Below are 24324 nucleotides of genomic sequence, written 5' to 3' on the forward strand. Positions count from 1 at the left end.
ATTTATCTGCACAAAGGTTAGGAGTCATGTGATAACAAGATTTAGCCAGCGCTGCGTTTCAGACGGCACAACAGCAAATGCAAGCTCCAAATTCTGTTCTGATCTGTCCTCAAAAAGAAAAAGAAAATCTTTCTGAAGAGAGCTAAAAGAAACATTTTCCACAACATGCATCAAAATATAAGTTCACATAAATAAATTAAAACCAACAGCTTGTCAAGGCAGTCTGTTCACTGTCACCATCTTGCCTGTTATTTACATCAGGAACAGATTGGAGCAGATTTCCATGCGCATTGCACTGACTGTAATATTTTCCCTGGCCAGACACCCTGGATAAAAAAAGCTTTCTATAAAAAAATTTTAAAAAATCCTTTTTTTGAAGAACTGCTGTAATATGGTGAAAGACTGACTCCTGCTATTCTTAGACCTGTCTTGATCTGCTGCACTACAGTATGACCAACTGGACACTGCAATGTTGGGAAACTTTCAATGATTCTGCATTTCTCTCTCTCTCTCTCTCTCTCTCTCTCTCTCTCTTTTCCCACAAACACCAAATACTCTTCTTTATAGACTGAGAAAAGTATGAGCACAAAACTCTCAGGTAAAATCTGTGGGCTACTCAGTATCTTCACTTGTGTTAAGTGTTTCTCAAACTATGTTTTGTATGTGATAGTTTTGTGAAAAAAAATGGCTGCATTTGATGTTTTGATTATTGCATTACTGCATGTGCCATGTTTTAGAACACTAACGGGAGACGTGCACATGAACAATGGAGAGAAACTGGAATAGTGTACATGAGTGGAAGAGGCAACGGAAACTAATCAAATAGACCAATCAGTGTCTGTGTTGAATGTAAACACCATAGCTGCTAGAGGTGAGACATATTAACCTCTACCCTGAATCAAAAATGATATTTTTGGCTCTAGTGAGCATTCAGACTGCACTTTGATCCAGTGCCTGAGCACTGAGAAAACCAGTGCTGACCCGCACGTTAGCAGACTCCTCAGAGGAAATACCAGAGCTTTCTCTGGCCACAATGTACGGTACAATACATGTAGTAAGATAAAGAGAGGAGGGGAGAAGGTGAGGGCGATGCCTTGTGTGGTGGATCAGTTTTAAGTGAGTGATGACAGAGCCCTCACTGCATTTAAAACACTCACCCATTAAATTTAAATCAGTGGTTACTGCACCATGATGGGAAAAGCCTTTGCGCTGGGGACATAGATGTTAGTAATTCAGTCTTACAGAATTTCACACTTCATTGTTTATTTAGAGCTCTTGAAATGTCGCTTTCCCCTTCCTAATTCAGTGCCACTCACAAGTCCTCGGTCGCATTTGGAATCTGGCCACAGGCATCGGAGTGCAGACTCAGTTAATGATGAAGAGGTGAGCGGCCAGCTTCTCTTTTTAGCCAGAATCTTGTCATTATAATCTCAACAAAATAAAAGCAAAAACAGAGGGATGAGAAAACCGACTAAGACAATTAAATTGGAAAAAGGCTGAAACAGGATGTGACTGATTAACACAAACTGACTCTTAAATATTGCAAATGTAAATTATGAAATTAAAAGAATATTAATAGTGGTCAACACTCAGAACCGGGAGAAACAAAAAAATGAAATAAATATATCCGTTTAATTATTAAATGGATAAATATTAATTATACACAAATCATTTCAAATGATCGAAAATCTTCTATTTCTGGATTATGCTGCACTTTCTGGATCAACCTCACACACAGTAAATCAGACTCTACATCACACTGTTGCTGATGTGTTTCTGAGCATCTGAAACGGTGCCTTTAATGAGCCTGATAGGGCTTGTGATGTGACACTATTTGCCATAGACATGTTCCAGAGACGCAAGCCAAAAGGAACGATTTGTAGGTGCAATTAGATTCCCTGATATTGAGTGTTAAAATGAGCTCTCCTTCTCCACAGGAGTCAGGGCAAGCACATGTACTGTACCTCTGTCTCAGATTACACAGATAATACTCAGTTACGATGCTCTTGGCAGCGAGGTGAAAACATTTTTTCTTTATATATAATACATATTTTTGTAAAGCATGCGACATCACCTCTATTACCTTCCCCAGGAGTATGGCATATTTTGTTGAAGGGTAATAAAAGAAACACTTTATTTATATTTTATTACAATTTAGGGCATATTCTGTCAGCAGTAAATCCAATGCGTTGCCTCAGAGCCATGAATTATCTATTAATTATTGCTTAAATTCAGGCATGATGCTTTTACTTCACAGTTACTTCTAAAAGTCTGTGTTTTTTTCTGTTGTACAGAGTGGCAGGTGCATGGTCGCTCACCATAAATCTGTAGTGTTTTACGAGCAGAACCATCAGCACCACACCAAAAACAACAAAATATGTCACCGTTCTCCCTATACTTTTGACATGTTTGTGCAATGACATCACTGACCACTGACTGATTAATTACTCTAATGGTCCATTCTTAGGTAAGAGGGCATTGTGAGGTCACAACCTTGAGGATAGAGGAAATGGTTGCAATAAGCAGGGGGTCATCCTCCTGCAGATTCTGCAGGGATAACCACCCTCTGCATCACCTGTGTGACTTACTTACCATCCTCCCTCGCCAACAGGAGAACAGCGAGAGGTCCTCTCCCTCCTGTGCTCCCCTCAGACAACAGTGAGGCCCAGGAGAACAATAAAACAGTGTCAGTTTCTGCTGGGAAATAGAGGCAAAGTGAAAGAGGAAACAATTCGTCCACAACAGGACACACGGCCGTGGAGGATAACCTGCCTTTAAAGATGCCGGGGTGGTGTATTAGAATAGTTTAGAGGTGGCGCACTTCAAAAGCCTTAGTGCAGCTCCCATACCGAGTCGTTTTTCCTGCTATTCTTGTGGGTTGGTTTTGGGTTGCTATAAGTAGCCTGCATCCTGTCCCTCTGTGGTCTCAGGTGGATAGGTTTTGTTTTTGTAGCTGGGGCCGGGCCTTTAATGGCTCTCTTTGCTTCCACTGCTTCTGTTGGCAGGGCTGATTGGCTTGTTGGCAATGTACATATATATCATAGGAAAGAACAACAGAGCTCCTGTGTAGCGGGGGGGGGGCAGCGCCGTTCTAATTAGGACAGATCGTTTTTATTACGTTATGTTACATAAGCCTATTTGATGGACAAAAAAATATGCTCCTTAACATCTGGTTAACATCTCCGCAAGCCATGAGCACAAGAACCAGCAGCAACAACATTATGTTACTGTGATCTAGATGTTAGCAGTTAGCAGAAACTGCTAACACAAACGTCATCCTCAGTGACAAAGGGACTCCTATGCTGATGTAGGCTGATGTACTGTTCACATGCATTTCTTAAGTTTTAGTGACGTATCATTGAAATACAATACAGTGGCCTGAGCTGTAACAGCAAATGAAAGTGAAAAGCCAATAATAATAATTTTAATAAAGTGGATATCTGAGACTTGTGGTTTGTAAATGTCCTCAAATCCTCTTTGTCCTTGTGTGAGAAAGCATCTGTTCTGCGCTTTTCCTAAGTGTCACTGTATCCGCCTTTATCCTCTTGAACCTCCTGGATAAATACAGGTCTGAGGACGTGCCAGTCTGCAACTTTAGCGGACCCTTCCCCGTCCGTCTGTCTGCCTCTGGCCTCTCCTCATGTTCTCCCCCTTTCAGAGCTTTTGTGTCCTTTTGAAACATCTCGTCCATGTTGATCAGTGGTGGTCTACTGGTTACCCCTACTCCTCCCACAACACTCAGAGGCGCACATGGTCCATTGTTCAGAGCACCAAGGCTGATTAGCGTGCGCGCACCGACAGGGTCGGTAGGCAAGCCACTTAGTGGAGTAAATGACCTCTATGGTGCAATTATGAAAAGTCTGAGGTAACCTGGTGGTCTAAATTCTGGCCAGAGTGCACCTCTGCTCCCCGTGCCCCACCTGCACCTTTGTTAGCCTCCCATGGAGGACTGGGTGGCTCTCTCTTCCCCTCAACCTCCCTTTCCTCTTAATGGCAATTCAACTTTGTCTGGCTGTCCCCTTCACTGCCCTGAACTGTGGGTCAGCCTCCCAATTAATTACAGCTTCTGGTGATTACAGGGTTAGAGGGAAAGTGGCGGAGTTTGCCTACAGTGTGGCGGGTCCAAACAGGCCAGCTTGACTGTTTATTTAACCATGTTAGTATCTCAGGTTAAGTATGCTCATGCCATTGTTTCCTTATGACCCACGACCTCTGCTGCCTGAAATTAATCAAGCCACTCATGTCTAAGAGTTCAGGGTATTTTTAGCTAGTTTTAGTTTACAGTTAAATTTTTACATGTCATGATAGAATAGAGCACCTAGTTTGTTTTTTTTTTACTGATTGTTTTACCTTGTAGGAGCCAAGCAGTCCCCAACCCAGAAAAAGGAGGGGGAGGGCAGCGCACCAGCAAGCTCACAGATGCTAACGGGTGCAATCACAGTCTCATATCCTGATTGTGCAGTTGGTAGTGTGGACAATGAGGGCGGAGAGAGGGAAATGTGCACGGCAGCTTTCCATTATGAGATAGTGTGTATTACTGTAATCCAGAGGGCCTCCTGCTCGCTGTGGCGTGTGCCAGACTCCTGGGTGGGCAATCTCAGAGACAGTGGGGAGGCCCAGCTTATTTCTGGGCACATTTGGCATGGCCTATATGGCTGTTACAAGAACTAGAAGTGGAACAGAAGTCATAAAAAGACGTTTTGATATTTTGGGGGAAACTTTTTTAAGTGCTCGAGGTGAAAGGTTCGTTTTATTTATCCTGTGCTGTAAATTTTGTGGTGAATGTGGAAAATGAGCAGGTGGTTTAAAACAACTCTCTCTAAAACAAATGGGATTATAGATTCTTCTCATTACGGTTTGTGTCCTGCTTTTTTTGTCATAATATTTATTATTATTATTACACCTTCTCTTTAAATGGCACTCTTGTCGTCATAAAAAGAAATGTTGTGTCGCATTTTGTGTTTTTACCAACTGAAATGATAGCACTAAATACAGGGAAAATTGACGCGCCCTTGATACAGTTTGTAATTGGTCCTTGGCTCCTGCCACATACTTTCTTGTGGTTCAGTTGTCAGAGAGACCCTCACAGTATGAGAGCCTGTGCTGCCCTGAAGACCACTTGTTGGAAGCCCGCTGATCCTCTCAGGTCTGGAATGGCCTCAGGAGACTCTGAAAGCTTGTCGATGTTCTGTCAAAAAGCTTATCCCTGTGCTGATGGCACCAGGCTGGCACTGGAGCATTGCTCTCCGCTGAGATAGAAAGAGATGGTTGGTGTCCCACTGGAAATGTGTCTCATGCCTGTTAAGGTGTCTGCAGGAACATTGGCACAAATCTTTTTGAGGGCTTTGAAAATAACGTATTCAAACACAAACAAACAAACAAACACACACACACACACACACATACACACACACACACATACACACACACACACATACACACACACACACATACACACACACACACATACACACACACACACAGTGAAAACGCTAATGGGTGTCCAATCAAACAATCATATATCTAGACAACAGCAGCTAAAACTAAGCTTGTATTATCTCTGATGATGAGTTATTTGAAGAGCTGATGATAAATAAATGTATTTATTTTATTACACTTGCTCAAATACATTACATTCTCAAAGGGAAATTAATCATTATATAGTGAGTATATGATCTTTATTATAGTCTATGTAAAGATCGACCCCATCTGTGTTATGTGTATAACAGACGGTGTGAATTTCACATCACTGAGGTGCTTGATTGCCATAGTTACTGAAACAACAATGATGATTGTCCAAAGGTCATAACCTTGCGTGACCTCAGTTCAGGGGAAGGTTGTCTGGGGTTTCCTGGCAATAATAAGTGGGAAATCTTCACTTCCCAGACCTCCCAGTAACCCTGCAAAGTGGGAGATTTATGAGGCCCAACAAGGACTCCTCTGATTGGCTTTATGGCAGGACTTCCACTCTGTTCTCTACTACTGTCATTAGGGGGTCTTCAGCTCTAAACTTAGGCTGTTCTGGTCAGAGGGTGGTTTGATACAGAGGTCTGGGACCATTGGAGTTGAGCTGCTGCGAGGGTTAATTAGTGAGGGGAACATGATGCACTATACTGTACATTGTCAGTGTTGTCTGTACTACTTTGCACCGAGCCTGCTAAACTTGTAAACTGAAATATACTATGCTCGCATGGATGACCAGCTGACTTTCACTCTGATAGACACACACACACACACACACACACACACACACACACACACACACACACACACACACACACACACACACACACTCTCACAGGCATGCTCTGGCACTAGTGGAGACATACATGGGTCACCTGTCAGGTCATGCCCCCCCACTGGTCAGCCCTGCTGTATGACTGCATTGATTATGTGCTTGTCTGCAAGCATGCAGTCAAGCATGTTCATTTTAGCATTATTACATTCTCTATCTGAGCACATGTTTTAAGATCTGTGTGTGTCTGTGTCTGTGTGGTACTGTACTTGCATGTCCATGGACCCAAGTCATCATGCCCACATTTTCAGGAGGTTTGTCGGGATCATGGCTTGACAGGATAATCATCAAGAGGTAAGGCTGCTCTTGTTTTGCTTTCTCAAACCTTCCCTTACAGTAACGAGTGTCTTCAGCCATCTGGGTCTTCAATTGGCCCTGGCACTCTTTAAAATAAAAAAACTATTGTCAACAAAGCCTGACTGGTGCCTCGCGCTTTATATCCAAAAGTTCTATTGAAACGCATCACACAGACTGTCGTCAGGTGAAAGCAGCTGACCCTGACATGCACATATGATCTGCACCACCGTCGGAGGAAATAATTAGTCAACAGTATGTATTTCTGAACCCAAACTGTCATAGAAAGACAAAGGGAGCGTGCTAGCCGACCATTTTAATGCCACTGTGAACCTCATTAACAGTCTTACATGCGTGGAATACAAATTTAAGAACAAAAGTTGCAACATGAACTGCAACATTTATCTTCGCTTTGTTTTGAACTGGTGTTGTCAGCCTCATTATCTTTTGCTTGTGCAAGTTAAATACATGTTTGATGCACAAGACATTAAGACGAAACCACAGTAAGTAAGTGAAATCTTTAATTTCTATAAACCAAGGTCAGACCGCTTCCTCGCCAACCAGCGTCCAACACATATCAACTAAAACAGACACTGAGGAGAACTGGCTAGTTCCAAAAACTCAATGGCAGGTTAACAGCACCTGGCAGAGGACTCTTTGATTTATCTGTCCGTGTCTTAAGACCCATTCTGGAACTGCATCTCCATGTCAGTGGCTAAGAAACTGCCACTGCCTCTCTACAGAGAGAAAGAGATAAAGAAAAAGAGAGAGAGGGCTGTAAGGAAATATAAAAAAAAGAAAAAGCCAGAGCTGTACTAAACATAACTGAATGTTGTTTGTGTTTTGACATCCCTTCAGATCTCATCTCATTTACCTCATTTGTTTTTCCAACACCGAAAGAGTAACAGAGTGCAGGCCACAAGTGACCCACAAGTGCTTTAAATGAATATGGTCTGCTAATGGCTGTGAGAAGACACCCTGAGAGCAACCATGAAATATGTGCAAGGACCCATGACCACTGAGATAATAACCCCTGCCCAGACCAGGGATTCTCTCTCCCCCCTTCTTCCCACCCAGGTCTGGAGTGGTGGCTCATGTCTGGGACAGATGGTAAGATGAGGCCCATGTATATCCTGGCACAGCAGAGGGAGGACTGTGCCTCGTGGGTGATATAAGGATGAATAAAAATGTATCATCCCTCCAGTTTAATGATAGTTTTCTTATGATTAGACTTGTGTGGATCAGGATAATAAACAGGCACAGTGTGTATACATTATTGCACATGTGCATTAATGGGTTCATGATCATGTCTATGCGGGAATACAGTGCTAAGCATCTGGTCGTTGTTTTATTTATAGTGCTAGAAAAAAAAAATCCTTTCTTGACCACGCAGGTTTGTAGTCAAGACACTAAATACTAGCTCCACTAGGCAAGTGTTGGCTGTTTCCTAGCAGGGAGTTTTGTGTGTAGGAGCTTTTTGTGTTCATGTGTCGAACCACATCCAGGGCAGGAAAGAAGAGAAGATGGGGCAGCTCTAATTAAAGCCAAAGGAAGAGTGTCATCTGCTGTGAACTCGCGACTAGGGGCCACAGCAAATCAATGGACAGCCAGAACTGTCATCATCATCAACAGCTCCCGATCAGAGCAATTGGAGGGGAACAAAAAGGAATGAGAAAGACTCTACCAGGAAGCTCCTACCACCTGTGCAGAGCAAAAGAAAGCGGGGGAGAGGGAGAGAAACACAGAGAGAACAAGATAGTGACGCCATGGTTCAGGCTATTGTGAAATGCTGGAGATTTATCGTTTCTTAGTTTAGGACAGGCAATTTTGTCATCATCACCAAGGACATCTATTTTGATAAACAAGGGTGCAATTGTATGAACATTGGCTGCGATCAGAATGATCTAATGACCCTTTAAAAAAATATGGATTTTTTAGCCTTTTGCTCGAAGATCAAACTGCTGCATATGGTGAGTTCCAGTAGTAAATGTTCCTGGCAATAAAAAAAAAAAATGTTCCCGAAGAGCAGATTTAGATTCATTGAACCCTGTAAGCAGTATCAGTGCTCTCCTGTCTATGTGAACTGCGCCTTTTGGCCGGCGAGCCAACGGAGCGCTGGATCAGATTCTTACGCAAACACAAGCACATAAACGGCATGTTCTCATGGCATTAGCATTCCAAATGTTTTTCAAGACGAATGTGAATGCCACTATTTTTGTCTCATAACCCGCTCTCTCAGATAACTCCCTTTGAATAAATGAATTCTGACAAGGGGAATCTGCATACAAAAACACAGCAGGTTTAGAGGCAGCGGCTGGTCCACTGGTGAGGGCCTCTGAAGCTCTCTCTGAATCTCTTCATTCACTGCCTGCTCCTTATGGACTCATGGTTCTTTAAATGGCTGCCTCTGTTTACCCCCTGTTCACACTGGAGGCTGGTAAGGCAATGAGGCATACAGCCGCACATTAAAGCCTCTGTACTTTAAGTTGGCACCTGCACATTCTTTTTACCTGCTAAATCTCACACAGAAAACTTTGGAAATTCTTTGATTTTGAAGATGTTCTGAAAAAAACGAGAATCTGGTTTTAGAATAATATGTAATTCATCTCAGCATATTTCTGCTCTCCGCTTTCATTATTACAATGCAACACTACTACTATGAACATTAGGGAACATTATAGGATAGTATTTCCCTCATGGTTTTTAGGTCTTTATCATGGCTTAATGGTGATAATGATGATGGTGACCTGCTTCTGATCCTCTCTCTGTAGCTATTTCTGAAAATGAGGACAGAGCTGCCTAATTGATCAGTAAGCTAACGATTGCTGTCAATCCATAATACCAATATCAAGCTATTCCAAAATAATGCTAGGAAATTGTGATTTGTGATTGAGTGATTTTTTTTTCAAATTGCTTTCTTTCTTGCTTCTGTCTTACTTCCTTTTTTCTTTTTTTTGAAGCCTGACTTCACTTCTTCAGGGCATGATGAAGACATGATTACCAAGAAGTTCAGCGCAAGTACCAAGTTTGTAGGTGAACTGTCTTCGTCCATCCCTATTGGTGGAGTGGACTTAACCTTGTACTCCTTTCAGAGGAGGAAGAGCTCACGGGAGGCTCGAAAGGAGCCCGAGCTTTTACTGAGCTTTTAATTCCAGGCATCTTCTGAGGGGGCCGAGGTAGTTAGCTCCACTGTTCCCCCCAGTGTGACGCCCGTGGGCCCACATAGGTCAGTTTTTAAATTTCAATGTGTTACATTCATTTTACAATGTCTATGCTTTTTGAATTTTTAAAGAAGGTAAAAAATACAAACAAACCCTCATTCACCATCTTTGGAATTGAAAACAAAGGCCACATAAATTCTGCTGTCAGTCACTGTATGTTGTATATTGTATGCATCCTGCACTTGACTTCCAATGATGTAAATACAACATCAAGAGATCCATTTGGAGGCAACATTGTAGTTTAAATCAGGCAAGCAAGGCACTGACTGTGTCAATAATTCCAGGGCTCTTTTATGATCAAAATCTAGCCACAGGCCTGTGTATATTTTATAGTGTAAATTCAATTACGGCGGGGTCCAGATTATCATACAATAAAAGTCACTCTGTCTACAGTAAGGTATTGTCTTCTGCTAAATATGCAGACAAACCTACCGAACATGCTTTGTTTCATTCTGCATAAACCTTGCATTGTGCTGCTATTGGCACTCCACCCATCATCCCATGCGGTGCTGGTGGGCATATAGAGCAGTCTTTCAAAGCGGTGCCATCTCCATATGTTTACCACGATAATCTTTTATCTGCCATCCCTGACTCTGGTTCACTCCCTTCCTCGCCCGTGGCAACAATTTTATTTCTGCATCAATTAGCACAGTGATTAATACAACAAGCAAACAGTTTAGAGGTAATGGCACACAATTAACATCTTTCCCCATCATAAAGGGTATGCTAAACACTCCACCACTTTCTCTGCCTGGAATAGAGAGAAGTGTTTATTCCCTAATTCATATGCTCTCAGATGGAAGTGGAGTGGGCCTGGCTTTGTGCTATGCCATCACCACATTAATCTAATTATAGATAACTGAAAATGAGTCTTGCAAATCAGGACTGTGTGTGACACCCCCACCCCCCCCCACCCCCCACCACACACACACACACACACATGAACACAAACACACACACGCTCAAATTGCCCCCGAAAATAGGAGAGTGAATGAGAATGCCTTTGCTTTTCAATGCACCGCCACCACGCAAGTGCCAGCCCGCCCTTCAAATGCCAACATCGCTGGTGAAAAGGCACCATTCACTTGCTTTGTATCCAAACTTGTAACTGACTTACTTTTACCACCTACCCCCACGACTCTTTTCTCTTTCTCTCGTTTTCTAATTACAAATCCACTAGCACCAGGAGGGTGTGCATGGGTAAATAGAGCTGTAGGGGCCTGTCATGTGTGTAGTAGTGGAGAGAAGTCCTCGCAGCGCTGAGGGATGAGATGATTTGTTGTGATTGACAGCTACCTTGAGACTGGCCTGATGGAGTTGTCAAAGCTGTATGCTAACAGCCTGTTTCCTTGCTACTGCAGATGTACTCTGCTCCGCTGTACTGCACACACACACACACACACACACACACACACACACACACACACACACACATACACATGCAGAGTGTTTTCTAGCATTTGGCACATCATGGGAACTCAAATATTTATTAGGACAATGGTTTTTAAATGCAACACGAGAAGAGACTGTCAGATTTCAAATCGAATTGCGCTTTTCGGGGTTATTCTAGTATAAACAAGCATTTTGTACTGACAGCTTCACACTGCCACCTCTTCCATATCACAGTCTTGTTTTTTCTGCAAAGCCAAGACAGAGCTGTATTTGAGGGTGCCGTCTTGGGCTAACACCGGGTGTGTGAATACAATGGCAATCCTACATCTGGGAACTCAGTGGGAAGACTATCCCATTTCTCACTTGTGCTGTTAGAAGAGGGTGTTCATTTTTACAAGGTGGATAGTGTTACTACGAAATGAAGTTGTGCAAAATTCCCTGTGAAAATCTGGTTATGAGCGTTAGCGATGATTTTGACTGGTACTATTCATCACATGGGTCCACAGAGAGTCAGCAGGGCAAGTTTGTTTATGGTGGGCAGAATCCCTTCCCACCCTTTGTAAATGTAACAGGAGAGGAAATTCAGTCATTAAAGCCAATTATTGTTTAAAAAAAAAATAAAAATCCAAACTTATTTGCTGTTTATACAAATTCAATTTAATGTAGACTTTATTTCTTTTTGTGAATGTAGAGAATGAACATGTAAAAAGATTTTTACTCATAGATTAAGATGTATAAATTGCTCTGCTATGTTTTGACGTGGTGTGTGATGAGTGTAAGTTTGTCGGTGGCTTCAAGGAATTGCAGCAAAGGGGAAGGTGTGTCACGGCTCACAGGCTCTTGTTCTGTAATACAGGCTCAGCGGGGAATAAAATGACCAGCCTCACTCTGCACTCGGTCACCGGATTTCTCCTCTGGCCCCAAGTCTTTTTTTTTTCTCTTTTTTTCCTTTTCTACCTCGTTTTCCCTCACGCCTCGTTCTCCTTGCAGTTATTCATCTCTGGAACAAAAGCTAAGTGTTTAGCTGTGAGTCAGATCAAGGGCCTGCTTCTTCCTCCCAGGAAAAGGTGGAATAACAAATATGGCCGACATTGAAATCAGCCATACCTTCTGTTGGCTCCAGACTCCCACATCTGTGCCGCACCTCTCTCTGTCTCCCACACAGCTGCTGCCGAGGCTGGGGAGGCTTCAGCCCAGTGCCTCCCAGCTCCCAACGCCTGGGATTCCCCTGGGAAGCAGCTGACTGGCACCCAGACTGCCAGCCAGATGATGGATCCTACCAGGAGAATCAGACGTGACAGGGGGAGGTGAGGCTGCAGGAGTCGCCACCACTGAACCTGAGGACGAGGGGCAGATGCGGTCAGCTGCCTCAGCTCTGTGTGTGCATACGTGTGTGTGTGCCTGTGTGTAACTCTTTGCATGCAGATATGTTATATGTTAGCATCTGTGTAGATGCATGCGTTTGAATGCCCAGCCCATGTCTGTGGGTGGTTATTTTGGCACATGTAGTTTTTTTTTCACTCTAGTCACATTCTCCATCTGGACCTGAAGTATTTCGTTAGCTGAAGAATGTTACATTTTATTTTGAAAGCTGACAAAATATCAGCAGTGTTCGACTTTTAATGTTTGTCATGTCTGCTATCGGACCTTCCAAAAACTGTGACAGATGCCAAATGACACATGTTGAGGTTGAGCATACGAATCCAGTTGAAAAGAGACAAGTTAAATGACATGAAGTATCAGATTTTTACATCAGATCCTGAATCTCCTTTCACATAACTGCTATCCACACATGGATCCATTATATCTCTAATGTAAAATTTGTAAGTTTTAATTATTAAACAATAAAAATAAAAAAAACATGTTTAAAACCTTTTAGTGGGCTCAGCATATTGTTTTGTCATTTCTGGCATGACCAGCATGATCTTGTGATACCAGCTGGATGAAAGCTTCATTCTTGCCCTGCGGCGTCCTGCTGTGCCATTGCCTCAACCAGACACTGTGATGGTAAGTGACTGCTGTAATTGTTCTGCTCCCAGCTCTTACACTTCAGCCATCCAACTGGCTCCTTCCTCTTGGTCGTGCCACATTGCCCTCATGGGCCGTCTTGGCATGGACCCACAGCCCCCCCACCACCCTCTGCCCCCCTCACCCCCACCACCCAACACAGATTTAATACAACTGTACAGTTTGATGTTGATGTGGAATTTCTTTCAGATGAATGCCTATTGATGACTGTAGCGCTTACATAACCTTCATATTTGTGTCAATACTATCAAGAGGCATTAAAAATGAATAGGATTCAACAAGAAATCTGTACTTGCTGATGTGTTTGATGTTGTGAATAGATTCCAGTTTTTTTCGCATTGCCAAAAATTATGAAAAAAAAAATCTCATTAATGGGATGATTTACTCACTTTATAAAAACACATTTTGCCACTTACCTCTAGTGTTATCTATAGCCAGGCAGATTAAGGCGACACACCAATATAGTGGATGTAAATAGAATTTTGTTTATGCTGCTAAAAGCATTGATTTCATTTTTTTTTAAAGTCTCTTTCCAGAAACATTGTCCCAGTTTGTATTCATTTATTTATTTATTATCTTCTTTCTTACTTCACTAGAAATTGTTTCAGTGAAAGCTATTTATGCTACAAGTCTACACAGTGGGTGTTGTAAGCCCCGAAACCACATAGCTAGATAAAAGATGAAAAACATATCAGTGTTTTAAGTGAACTGACCTTTTAATAATTTTTTTCTTGACCACTGTAGAGATATTTTATAAAAATAAAAATGAAAAAAATCAGAAAAATGAATGAATAATGGTGACAGCCATCGTGCGCACAGTGAGTATCTGAATCCCTATATCAAAGTGTTCACTTAGCAGCCAGTATGTTTTCTTCATCGTCATCTCTCTGAGAGATTATACATGCACTCAAATGCTCTCGTTGCCTCATGTAGCCCCGCTGACTATGCCAGCACACACACACACACACACACACAAGAAAACAAAAAGAGGAGAGGGGAGAAAACGATGAGGGGAGGGTTGCTCACTGTACTGTACATCAAATATTAAATTGTTTACCATGGTAAATAAACTCATCTTAGCACAGTCTGTTTGAAGTGACAGTCATTGCTGCGAGTGGTGGGTAAAGTAGATCAGCCCTTGTCGTATAGTGGGGACTCTTTACTGTAAAAGAGACTCATTTACCATTCACACTGTTGTTGGAAAGGCACCCGCACTCTGCATTAGTCAGGACTGACGTTGATATCTTTGCTTTTTGGGTTGGAACCCTGTAGTGGTCTCTCTGTCCGTTTATTTATGTAATAAACGTGACACAGTGAAGCGGAGGAGGAGGAGGAGGAGGAGGAGGAGAGGAAGAGAAGAAGAAAATCAGAGAGGAATAGTAGAACATTCTTCAGAATGAATGGAAGAATGTTTAAAAAATCTGCAGCTAACACACTGTCCATCCATCACCGGTCCATCTCCCTTTACCTACCTGTATATACACAAAGACACACACACACACACACATGTGCATACACACCTACATGTACAAACACACACTCAAGCCCAACCGTAGGGATTTGTGTGCCTTGGCTTTTATCTTGCCTAACCACCAGTAGTCAAGTCAGGAACCTAGTGAATAATTCACTATATTTACCTGCTCCTCTCTTCAAGACTTATAATGTTTGTATTGCGGTGCAAGTAAATGAATAAATAAATAAATAAATGAAGCACTAGGTGAACATGTGAATGCATAAATAACTAAAGGAGCAGCGAGGCAGTGCTGGTGTCTCAGCCAGAGGTATGTTGCCATCTTCTGGTTTTGGAGTCAAACTTCAGGGGAAGAAGAATTTTGCACCTGAGACCTTCACTTGCTCCATCTTTCATATTTGTGACTTAAATGCAGATGAAATTTGTCTCTTCACTGGCAGCACTGTCCCAACCAAGTAAAACTTAGACAGGTAAGATCCATTGTTAATATCTTTGATTTGACATAAACACTTATTGACAGACTGCCACTTGTTTGGTTCAGTCAGGGTTAACTTTCATAAATAAATGCTGTCAATGGGATTATGCTAATCATGTTATGCAACAATATACATTTTCGATAGGTGATTCAAGGCTCTACTTTGAGGTGTTGTCATGAGTTGTTGCCAGAATTTCGATGCCTTCCTTGTTCATCTCATTTGCATGTATGATTATCCACATATGCCCTCCTGTTCCACTACTGCTCTGAATATGATCTGTGCTGTGGCAGGGTGTTAATTGGCTTGGCCCTGCAGTGTGTATGTGCACTGGTGTGTGTCTGCGTGCATGTCTGTACCGCCACACAAATGTTTGTGTATGTATATGTCAGCGTGTTGACAGCGTGAGCAGTGTCGGAGTCTCTCTCCGCGGCCCAGCACATGTGGCTCTCCTCCAGTCCGAGTGGCTCTTTCCTCTGTTCCTAACATGCGCTCTGTGCCTCCCCATCCCTGTCCAGCCCTGCCTGGCTCTGCGAGGCCCTGTCTGTGGTCAAGCAGGGCCTTAGCATGGAGCCAGCAGCTCACTGTAGCAGAGGAGAATATATTATTCTATAGACAGTCAGCTGCCAGGAAGTCGTTTGATATTGCACTGTACTATGGGGATATGTTCCTGTTATTCTTTTGTAAAATTGTGTTGTCAAAATTAATTATTTGAAGCAAAGTGTAATGAAAAACGTTCCATGTCATGATATACTGTGTATCCAGATCAAAAAATGTATACAAATACAACATAAAAGCTTCATAAATAAAACTTGGTTTGTTTTCTTTTCCATTTAACTTTTGATAAAATGCCTGCAAACCAAATTGTCTTCAGCTTAAATTAAAAATCTGACAAGTCTGTTTTGGTCTTTATAAGGTTCAGTGGGGACCGTTACCTTGTTTCCCAGATTTTCTCAGCCAAGTCCTGTGGCATTTCTGTTCATTCCATTGTTTCGGATACGGATGTCTCCTGGGATATTTGTGTGCCTTCCTTTATGGCGTCCGGCAACTTCGCCAGCTATTTTTCATGTTCATGTTGCTGTGCGGTATTCAGGCCCAGTACCTGCCAAGTGTTCATGTGAGTGTGCCTGCGTTGCTCTATGTGGGCGCGACGGTCAGCAACATGTGAGGTGCTGTTTCCTTCTGTGTCACAAGCGTTTGTGTGACTTTACTTTGTGTGTTGTGTGGAGTTTTTCGTGGGGTGCTGAATAAGCGGGATGCCATGCTGAGTGGGCACATGCCCCAGAAAGTGCCAGAGGACAATCAACACTGCCACCAAACACACGCACAAACACACACACACACACACACACACACACACACACACACACACACACACACACACAAAAATACAATCACTTGCCCTCCCTCTCTCTATCTTTCTCCTTTTTCCTGTCTGTATCTTTTCCCGCCGTCCCTCCTTGTTCCTTTTTGCCTGCGGCAAGACAGCTGTGTCCATCAGGCCATGAGGCCCGTGACATGGGTCACACACTAAGAACCCTAAGATCATGGCAGCGGAGCAGCTCTTCTAGCTGTTTGTGCAGGGACGAGATGTGCAGAAGCTCCCTCATGACACAATGAAAATAAAAATCAGTTTTTCTCATTTATAAAAAAAAAAAAAAAGAGAAATATACTTTCAAACTCTTTCAGTCATCACTTGTTATATGTTCAAACTTTATTTCGATTGCATACTGTATATTGGTGCTATAATTTGTACCTGATCAAAAATATTTTGGCTGTGAACTTGTGATGCAAGAAAAAAACAGATGAATGGGAAGGTCCAGGAGCCACTTATTGTGGTTGACACAGTGCATAATGTATTAACCTGAAAAGACAAAAAAAACAAAAACATTTAGAAATTAAAATGTAGAGCAGCAGTGAACTATAATTATAATTAGAAAGATAATTCAGTCAACAAAATAGACTGATAAGAGATTTTCTTTCATTTTCAGTTTGCAGGCCTCACTTCACTCTATTAAATCCTTTAATGCGGCGCTGGCAGCAGTAGAAGTACCAGTGTTTTGAATGGTTCCACAATAATGAGTGGACCGTCGTAGTGGCCCCTGAATGAGATCCATTATGATTTCATGGCTGGTTGGGCAGATTATTAACTGTGTGCTCTTTAAAAAGGTGTTGTCAGCTTCACTTACAATTACCTGCATCTTTCATTTTATGTTACACACAATGAATGCCGAAAGAAGGAATTGCAGAAAAGATAAATCAATCATGAAACGTCATATCCAAATGATTTTTTTTTTTTCCAAGATGGGCAAAGATAAAAGAATTTTTACATCTTACTGATGTGAGTCAAATTGGTATTAATACAATTACTGGGCTTCAAAGCCAGAAGAAAGTTCTTTGCAACATTTATTCTGACAAGGTAATAAACATGTAAATGAAGTGATCTAAGTTTTACAAAAATAATAAAAGATATTGAGATAAGAAGAACAAAGCATAACTGATTTCAAGAGATTCATATCTAAAATGTATTCCAAAAACAGAAAGTTGATTTAAATGTAATTTTTGATTGCAGAATCTCATTGAAAATTCTCCTTACAGATGCACAAGGCCACAGGAGTTAAAGTGGCAAACAGAAACGTCTTTCACTGAAGCTGTAAAATAAAAGTTGCCTGATATACATTAAAATGATCTTTCTGAATTAACAGTGTGACTCTACAACTGTGTCCTGTGAAACAGTGGTGTACTATTCACTGTGGGGCTTGGAAACATACTTTTACAATGAAGACTGTCAGAGATTGCTGCTTTTCTTCTTGAACCTGTCATCAGTAATTAATGCAGTGGATTATTTGCTTGAATCAGAAACACAATATTTCAGATTGTCTTTTTCTGGATGACTTTTGATTGAATCATTAAAAGATGCAATAAAATCATGGTAATTCATGTTACATCATTGCATTTATTACCATTCATTATTTTATGATCTTGTCTGCTTTTATTTTAAGTTTTTAAAAGATATAACAATTTTTCCTTTTTTTCTTTCAATGTCACATTTTTTTCTTTCTCAATTAATGCATCTGGATTTTGTTTTTATTGCCGTCCAATTGCCATGTGGTGCTGTATTTATAGTAAAAATATTGTCACACATTGCCACAGCTGCTCAAATTCACTTAATGTCGGGCTTTGAGGAGCAGCTAAAAGCTTTGCTCTAACAGCTCGGTGTCTTTGATGTCAGGGAACTGGATATCCCCCCAGATCTGGAACACAGTCCCAGAATAAACACTGTGGTCTGGAGGTTAACTTGCAGAGCACTATATAGCCTGAATGCTGAAATCCATACGGCTTCAATGAAGCTGCCTCTCCCTCTTCTCCCCACCTCACCCTTTATTCATTCACTGCTTTCTTTCTTTCTCTCTCTCTCTCTCTCTCTCTCTCCAGCAGCTTTTGTAACTTTGTGTTGTGTGGCAGCATGCGCTCTCTCTCTCTCTCTCCCTTTATCTTTCCCTCTTCCCTCGTCTGTCTTTCTCCGGTCCTCTTTCTCTGTCCCTTTTCACTTGTGGAGATCCATTTGAACAGAGGAGCTGTGCTCTCTTTGACCTGTGCTTGTCAGTGTTAATTGTATGGGTTTAATTACAAAAACACATTTAGCACGTTGAAAGGGGTTTAAGTTAAATCCTTCCTCTTCAGACCAAACCTCCAGGATTTAGATGTGGCAGGGCTGTATCAGCTATCCGAGTCAGATTAGATGTTGCCTCTTATCTTACCACAGCCTGTCTTTTGAGCCGCCTTTTATTCAGCTGTCTGTCTGAGGCTTTTGCAGGCTGCTTAGATGCTCTTAGCAAGGCAGCTTGATTTGTATGATGCACCCACTCACTGCCTCCCTAAAGAATGATTTACTGCTCCGTTTTGCTCATTAATTATCAAATCAACTGTAAAAACATACCAGGAAGTTGTAAAAGTGGTCCTAATCTTAAGAAATAATAAGAATTTCAAAACAAATCTGCTAGAGGGATATATCTACTACTTTTTAAAAAGTAATTAAGGGCTTTTAATTTGGCCCAAAACAATGACAAATTCGTTTTTACAATTTTATTTATTCGTTTTTTTATTCTCAGGTTTATGCACAAATGCAGTTGTGTGAAACTGAATATTTGTATAAACTATTTAAGTATGCAAAATACTTAAATCTGAAAAAGATTACACACCAACACACAGATTTTAACAAATGTTTGAAAATGAAGCGTTTGATGTTTAATCTTTAATTTTCATAATGTAAAATGTGCCCAGTTTAAAGAAATGTCTTTTTAAAAAATCAAAATAAAACATAATGACATAATTCTGTGGCACAGACATGTTCAAACTTAATTCATTTGATTCCAGTCCATTGTGAAGCAGCCAGTGAAGCTCTGTTTAATCAGAAGGATTTGTCATGTGATTGACGGACTGTTGACAGCAGTATTGGGGCAGTATTTAGCAAGGTCTCAGGACCCCCGTGGCTAAAGTGAATTTTATGGAGGCACTGGTGGGTCGCTGGCATAACAAGAAGTCAGGCCGTTTTTAAAGCTGATGCAAATGAAGGTATTTCATGTTGACATCTCACCGTCTGGGGTGTGATAGTTGATCACTTTGTGCATGGTGGGAAAACAAAAGTGCATGCAAAGCCAACAACATAGTCTGCGTGTGTGTGTGTGTGTGTGTATGTGTGTGTGTGCGTGTGTGCGTGTGTGTGTGGTTACACCCACCACTGTCCCTCTCTGTGTCTGGGAGCAGAGTAGAGTACATTAACAGACCTAATTTACAATGTATGGACTCTGTGGACTGGAACATTTGGAGTTATGAGATAGTTATGCGCTTGGTTAACAATGCTTGGTTTGAAAATGGGGCCAATGGCTGGTGGTGATCTAGTGTGTCTCTAATTATGAGTTATTACCGAGAGGCTTTTAAAAAACTGAGAAAAACACTACATGGCCAAAAAGAAAAAAAAATTGTAGAAAAATAATCAAAGGTAAGTTAGTGATGTGTAATTATTATTGTTAAAGAATGTCCCTATTTGGGAATAAAATTTGCCCAAGAAAGTACATCTATCTTATTAGTATGCACATAATGTAATTTTAATTACTATAATGTGACATAATGTTACATAAATTACATTGTTTTAATATACTTTTATATACTCTGTAATCTATTTATTTATTTGGTTTTAAATTGTTTTCTACTTTTACTTACTGAGTTTTGATTTTAGTATGCATATCTGGTTGTGATTTATCACTCACTACTAACAGTGCTCATTCTTTTCAGTAATTATCAGTATTTGAGATGGACTCATTTATTCGAATGCTGCATGTTTAAGTTGCTTGTTTGTTTGTTTGTTTTAAAAAAAATTACACAAATCTAATAAATGAGATTTTAATTCTTCTGTTTGATGCAAAAGCCCTCAGGATTTCTGTGATTAGTTTTTGCTTTTCCAATGCAGCCAGTAAAACTTTCATTAAGGCTCCCCTGGATTCTAGATTCTACAAAATATTTACTCAAATTATGTGTTTAGATCATCATTTCAGGTGGGCAATGACATTACATTTATTTTGAAGGGGTAAACAATTTCATGCTGCTAGTAAAATAATCCTCTGAAATACCTAATGTATTTATCTATATAAATAATGTATTCTATGAACGAATTAATACATTTTTATGTTTATTTTATTTTTTTCCCATTGAAAAAACGTGGGATCATGATAAGCACATATATTACACATTCATAGCAGGTCTGAACTGCTGTAATGACTCACACATAATCAGAAATTGCCACTGAAAAAAAAGTTATTTATAGAGGTTGTGCTTTCACAAAGTCCATATCACATGCTTTTATGTTTTTATCACTGACCTCTAACCAGCTCAACCACAGGTCCAAAGTTTCCCATTACAGGTAAAATGAAAACAGCATTTTGTAAAGATGACACCTCTTGAATATTGTTTTTGACTTTTTTTTTGACTGCAGTCCTAAGGTCATGGTTTTGTGGGCAGCACTGCCTCTAGATGTAACATTGAGAACTACAGTCCTGTCAAAATTTTTATGACAGTTTTTAAAGGTAAGGCTATGGTTGAATTTTAAAGATCTCCTTCAAATGAACACAGGTGCCTTGCAGAACTTATACTGAAGAATCTTAATTTTCTTGTAATTTCTCTATTTGTCTAAATATGTTTTTGCATATTTTAAGCCGGCAGCTTGTCTCTCTCTCACAGTAAAAGCAAAAAAAATTATTGGAAAAAAAAAAAAAAAAGCATAAGTCTTGTCTCGCATAAGTGATCTCAAATTTATCTCTTTCCAATGAAAGGACAGAAATAAGAATGAATGAATTGCAGCTCTGAGGTTTAATTGCTTTTTCATGATCCAGCAATCCTGCAGGAAAATGCAGCGTAAAAAAGCCCAATTAGAGTCTTTTCACTTTGTGCTGGAGACAGCAGGGTTCAGGCTGATTGTCTTTCTCTGCTAGTTGCTCTGCTCCAGAAGGTGATACTGGGTTGGACCCCTGTTACCCTCCGAGCCTTCTGTTAAATTTGGCAGAAAAAACACCGGGGCTCAAGGAAGAACAAAGGCGCGCCAGTTTCACCATAGAACCAGAAAAAGAATCCCTGAAGAATGGATTAATTTGGTCTAATCGAGGAGACCCATTCCATGCTTACTCCAGCAATGAGAGCTACTGGAGCAAGCAGGAAGCAGCTCTCCTCCTTATTAAATTGCTTAAAATGGCTCGGAAGTTCTTTAGCATGCTCTCTCTATACAGCAGATGCTCTGCATTAATTGGTCTATGAAGGCCTGACCCAGGGTTCTGTGCAAAGGGTTTAAGAAGCATATTTATTATTTGCTATAACCTGGCGTACATGATGTGTGCTCACAAGGGTCGTATTTCACAATATTATACAGTTCTTAATGTTGTGTGTGCTTCAGGGAGCTGGTGTTTTGGAGGTAATGTTTTAACAGCAGGTAAGTCCTAAACACCATTCATCAGAGGCCTGCTCTCTCCCCTCATCCGGCCACAGCCATGACTGATGGGCCTGTCTTTTGTATGAATGTTTAGCACAGTGGAAAGCCATATGCCACTGGCACAGACTCCTGCCCACCACCTCCTACTGTAGCAGTGGTGGAGAGAAGAAGGAGAAGAAGAAAGTCAGAGAGAGGGAACGGGAGGATGAGAGAGATGGGATTCAAAAGCAAAAGGACAAGAGAGGAAAACCAGACAGGAAAAAAAAAAAACGAAAAGAAAAATCTTACCCTGAAGTGGTACTGTCCATGAGCAAAACCTTAAATACAGCTTGTAACACTCACATACAACATAAGCACACATATACATGCACTTATCTACACACATTAATAGTGGTAGAGATGTATTTTTAATAAGAGAAGCGGCAGTGGGAGGTGAGAAGGGAGGTGGTGCTGGGCTGGTCCATCTGTCCCAAGCAGCCTCTCTCCCAGTGCTGCTGCCGCCCCCTCGTGAGAGAAGCACAGCTGTTACTGGAAAGCCCTACTGTCCAGAAAGGGGCTTGCACTCCTCCCCTCCATCCTCCATCTCTCTGTCCCTCCACCTCTCTGCCCAAACACCCCCGCAAGAGGATGAAACGAACCAGCAAGCCCAGCCACTGTGCAGTCAGCCTGCGCGTCTGCAATTTCAAACCTCTTTAGATCATTTTTCATGCTCACCAGAAATGAATAATGCACACATTAACTGGTGCCAGTTAATAAATTTCCGTCTCACTGCACTATATTTTTCAATAAGGGTCTAGCTGCTTCGTTTTGTTTTGCAAAACAGCCTCAGAGGGCTCCTGCTGCAAATTATCCCAGCCCCCCCCCCCCCCCCCCCCCCCCCCCCCCCCCCTTCCAGAGAGCCTTTCCTTGACTTAAGAAATGATAAAATGATCATAAATCAGCTTAAATTTTCACTGTTGCATGCAAATGTCAGTGAGTATATTTGCCATCTTGTTATATCCATGATCATTCATAGTGCTTTCCTCAGCTGAAGATAATACACCACAACATTTTTCACAAGAGTGCATCCTCAACATTCAGCCCCCAGGGCACCGCTACATAGAAACAGAATCAATCTTGGGGAACTTCCAGCCTTTGTAAGGGAGCCAAATTGGCAGACTAGGTCCATTATATCAGTTCAGCAAAGCCCTGGCTAGCATCTGGCCACACTGGACATTTTATAGCCCATCTCTAACTATTAATCATTGGCCACGACATCATGGACTCTCAAGAGGGTGGCTGGATGCTCCGTTACAGAGAACGCCAATGAAAATGCCAGGGCATGTAGACACGACAATCCCAATACCCACTGACAGTAGCCCTCCTTAAAATGACAGAGTGCATCCAAGCCAGACGGACAGAGTGGTGTCAGAGAGGCACTGTGACAGGCGAGGGGACCCCTCTGAAAATGCCACCGTGCCCTAGTGGCCTACAGTGTTGTAGCGCACTGGTAGTATCTGTTCTGAGGTCGTGTCATGTAATATGATCTAGATGAAGGGGACAGGGTGGGTTCCTCTCCAGGATGCGGATGGGGTGTCAGACAAGCTGCTCCTCTAATAAGGACTGCCATTCTAATGATCACTCAGTCAGCCTAACCTCTGACCCCTACTGTTATAAGAAACAGAGGGAGGGGCAGGCCAGGATGGTGGGAAGGACTGTGGGTTCAAATGCGCAGTATTTACATCAATTAGACAGGCAAGATGGAGGTGCCCATCAGAGCCCATTAGGATTGTTGTGGTTGGGGGGGGGGGGCAGGAGGGAGGGACAGTGAGGGCCCTACAGAGGCCCAGCAGACACATCACAGGACAGCCCTTGATCACATCCTGTCACATTGATGAGAACTCTGTCAAAGCCACTCGTACACATGTACTGTATGTTTATGGCTCTGTGTGTGTGTGCCTGTGCCTGTTTCCAGTCCTTCTCCACATATAACAAAATACAATAAAATTACTCACGCTAGGCACAGTATAGACTTTACCTCCCAAAATATCAATCAAAAAGGTACTGTTCTTGCAAACCACAGTCACGCATTTTGAGTGTGACCATCACGCACATGTATTCCTACTGCTGCTTCATTTAATTGCTCAGGCGAGGGTGTAAGTTTGGTCTCAACATTGGTAGGGAGACAACAC

At 41.6% G+C, this 24324-nt stretch overlaps 1 long non-coding RNA gene across 1 annotated transcript in view; it reads left to right on the forward strand.

Annotated features, from left to right (window-relative positions):
* Window positions 1-12986, forward strand: part of LOC111218521 — a 104477-nt gene extending 91491 nt beyond the window's left edge. The window contains exon 3 of the long non-coding RNA XR_002664982.1: window positions 12368-12986. This is a non-coding gene — a long non-coding RNA (uncharacterized LOC111218521). The remainder of the gene's footprint in view (window positions 1-12367) is intronic.
* The last annotated feature ends 11338 nt before the right edge of the window (window positions 12987-24324 follow it).

Source organism: Seriola dumerili, unplaced genomic scaffold, assembly GCF_002260705.1.
Source record: "Seriola dumerili isolate Sdu_G_001 unplaced genomic scaffold, Sdu_1.0 BDQW01000052.1, whole genome shotgun sequence".
Classification (NCBI taxonomy): Eukaryota; Metazoa; Chordata; class Actinopteri; order Carangiformes; family Carangidae; genus Seriola; species Seriola dumerili.